The following is a 3,782-nucleotide window of genomic DNA, read 5'->3' as shown; positions in this document are numbered from 1 at the left end:
AGAGAGAGAGAGAGAGAGAGAGAATATATGCATTGTTTTCCAAAAGGTAGAAAAATGGGGAACACATTGTCTTCAATGATGTACCACTACTCCATACCAAAGCATAAGAAAGACAATTTGAAAATCATAGACAGCAAGCACAGGCCTATTACTCTAGTACTTAAGAGGTTAAAGCACAAAGTTCACTAGTTGAGCTTGACTTGGGAAACTTAACGACTTAGCAAGACAAAACGGTGCACAGTTTGATGGCTTTCTTCAATTACTAGTGATGCAAACAACAATTAAACAATAACAGTAAAAAGGTAAATGAAGCTACCTTTTGAATATATGTAAAAATCCTAAAGTGCATAGTAACAAAATGAATCCAGCAACAAATGAGATTATATATAGCATGCCAGGAAGATTTAATCAATTAACATAAGGTTGGCTTATTATCTAAAATCAAATTGTGTAGTATATCAAGACAATAAAGGGGGTTTATGGTGGTACAAAATAATATAACTCACTGTTAACATGTACATTGCACCAGATTCAATCCCCAGCAAACAAATTAATAAAAATAATAATAATAAAAAGGATGCATAATAAACATTGGAAAAATTTCTATATCTTTTCCTGATGAAACTCTAAACTCTGGGAGAAAACTATTCCCTAAAGAGAGAAACAATAGGAGTGTTTGTGTTCAACACTTCTGTTCTACTTTGTAGTAGAAGTTATAGCCATCAAAATTAAGAAAACTGAATAAAAATCATCTATGTTGAGAAGAAATAATTTTAAAATACTATTTACAAATGAAATGACTATACACCAACAGTTCTTATAGTTACAAACTAAATTCAACAGGAAAATTTATCAAGGTTGCAAGAAACATAGTATAGAAAGTTCAACAATATTTCTATAGCACTAATGAAAAACCAATCAAAGCATGAATTTCAGAAATAGCTTCACTTATAGGGCCAGCCAGATAGTTCAGCGTATTAAAGCACCTGCTTAGGTAGACACAGGGGTTAGGGGATCAATTTCCAGCCTTCCATGACTGCCCTGCATGCTGAGATGTTGATTGAGACTGTGCGTGGTGGTGCACACCTGTAATCCCAGCACTTGCGAGGCTTAAAAACAAGAAGAATCACTACAAGTCCGATCTTTGTAGCCAGACCCTATAGATCTTGTACTAAATACATTAGAAAAAGAAATAGCATCACTTATAATAGCATGCAAAAAACAAATTCAAAAAGAAAGTTATAAGAATATGCTCAAACCATACACTTGGAAAAATCACAAATTTCCCTGAAGGAAATTGAAAAATTAAAAAAAAAAAAAGATGGAAAAATGGAGAAAGCCAGATAGCTCAAAGGACTAAAGCTCCTGCTTGGGCAAGCACAGAGGCCGAAGTTCAATCCCCGGTGTGCCATGCCTGCCCTGCCCTCAGGGAATACTGAGATGGTGAATGAGACTAGGCGTGGTGGTGCACGCCTGTAATTCCAGCTCTTAGAAGGCTGAAAGCAGGAGAATCAGCATGAGTCCAATTTGAGTATTGAGATCCTCTAGACCCCATCCTAAATACATTTTTAAAAAGGAAAGAAAACCGAGATACTTAGGTCAAAAAATTTAAAATAGTTCATATGGTAATACTTCTCCTTAGATTAATGAACGCAAAATTCCTTTCAAACTCCACATTAGTTTCTTTAAAATGTGACAAAATTCTCCTAAAGTTTATATAGGGATCCAAGATATGCAAAAAAGCAACACAAAATATCAAGAATAGTAATTTCAAAGATTTTACACTTCTGGAATTTAAAAATTACTACAAAAGTAACTACTCAAACAAAGATATTAGCTGTTCATTTTGGCACATGGCAGTAATCTCAGCAATGTGGGAATCTGAGGCAAGAAGATCACCAAGTTGTAGCTCATTCTATAGAGCATGGTGAATAAGTGAGAGCCTACCTTAAAAAAAAACAAACTGTATTCATCTGATAAAAATATGGCATCCATAAGCATAAAGCAAATTTACAAGTCAACATAAAAGGGTCAAATAATCAATTAAAAAGTGAGAGACATTTTCAAATATACAATTTTCTCAAGATATGTGCAATGAGCAGCATGAACGATGTTTCACATGATTAGCCACTAGAGAAATACGTATCAACACAGTCTCCCATAAAGCAGCATGGGTCACAGTAGGCCCACCCCACCTTGGCAGGTCTACTGATAACAAGCCATGGGAGAGACAGCCAGTAGGGCCTAGTGGTGCACTTGGGTAGGCCCAGCTAAAGTGAGCCAAACACTTTAACTAGACCCAAGCCAGGTCCCGTCAGTTGAGATCGAATTCAGTAGATCCAGACATGGTGAGCTGAAACATATTGATGGGCCCACCTGAGCACAGACTGAGTACTAGACCTACAGGAGCATCGTCACATCAAAGAGCTTGTAGCAGGTAACTGAGGTGTTGGTCTCCTTGGAACGTTCCAGGTACATGAAAGGGTGGCTCCTCCTCCGAACTCAGGGGAACTAATTTAAATAAAAATTCCCAATTTAAGATTTATTTTGTTATATAGCTATACAAGAAATTAAAAACTTCATTAAAAGCTGACAAAACTGTTTGAATGAAAGTGAAGATAGACTTTCAGACTTTGAAGATGTGGCACCATTGCATTTAGTGAAAAGGTAAGGAAAGATGTCTTAGAAACAACTATGAGCCAGAGAATAATATTTCAACAGCTGCAAGATGATGCAAAGTTGAACAACATAAGACTAATAGGCATCAAGGCTGGCCAGATAGCACAGTGGATTAAAGTGCCCACTTAGGCAGACACAGGGAACAGAGTTTTGATCCCTGAACCCTCCTACCCGGCCCAAGGCATGCTGAGAAAATGATTGAGACTAGGCTTGGTTGTGCACACATGTAAAATCAGCTCTTGGGAGGCTGAAAATAGGAGGATTACTATAAGTTCAATCTGTGCAGTGAGAATCTATAGACCCTGTACTAAACCAAAAAAAAAAAAAAAAAAAAGACTAATAGGCATCAATGAGAAAGAAGAAGGCAAGACAAATGACATAAAAAGAATATGGGCAGAAGTAATAGCGGAAAACTTCCCAAATATGGGGAACATTCTAAAATTCAGAAAACCAAGGCATACAGAACTCCAAATAATATCTACCAAATTAAAACTATACCCAAACATATAAAAATCCAGATCCCATAAGTTCAGCACAAGAACAACATATTAAAAGCCTCTACAAAAAAAGAAACAGATCACATTTAAAGGAAAACCCATAAGAATAATAACATATTTCTCCCCAAAAAACCTAAGCCAAGAAAGCATGGAGCAAATTACTTCAAGTCAAATCCAACAATATTATGTATACAAGAAACACATGTAGCCCAAAGAGAAATTCACAGGCTGAAAGTCAAAGGTAAGAAAACAGTACTACATGCTCCAGAACCTCAGAAAAAAATCAAGGGCTGCTATTCTTTCTGAACTTCAAGCCAAGAATGATCAAATGACATAAAGATGGTGAGTATGTACTGATTAGAGGAAAAATTCAAGAGGAAGAGATAAGTCATAAATATGTGTGAACCAAATATGAGAGCACCCAACTATATAAGACAAATGTTAAAGTACATGAAAAACCTAACAACCAAAATCACAGTCTTAACAGGTGACCTTAACACCCCTATCTCAAAAAGATAGGTCAAGCACACAAAAATTTTGCAGAGACGTACAAGAACTGAACCAAACCTTTAAAAAGATGGACTTAGTGGACATATATAGAGTGTT

The sequence above is a fragment of the Octodon degus genome, unplaced genomic scaffold (assembly GCF_000260255.1).
Source record: "Octodon degus isolate 3935 unplaced genomic scaffold, OctDeg1.0 scaffold00242, whole genome shotgun sequence".
Taxonomy (NCBI): Eukaryota; Metazoa; Chordata; class Mammalia; order Rodentia; family Octodontidae; genus Octodon; species Octodon degus.
The sequence above is the reverse complement of the archived record's forward strand: the minus strand, read 5'-3'. Positions refer to the sequence as shown.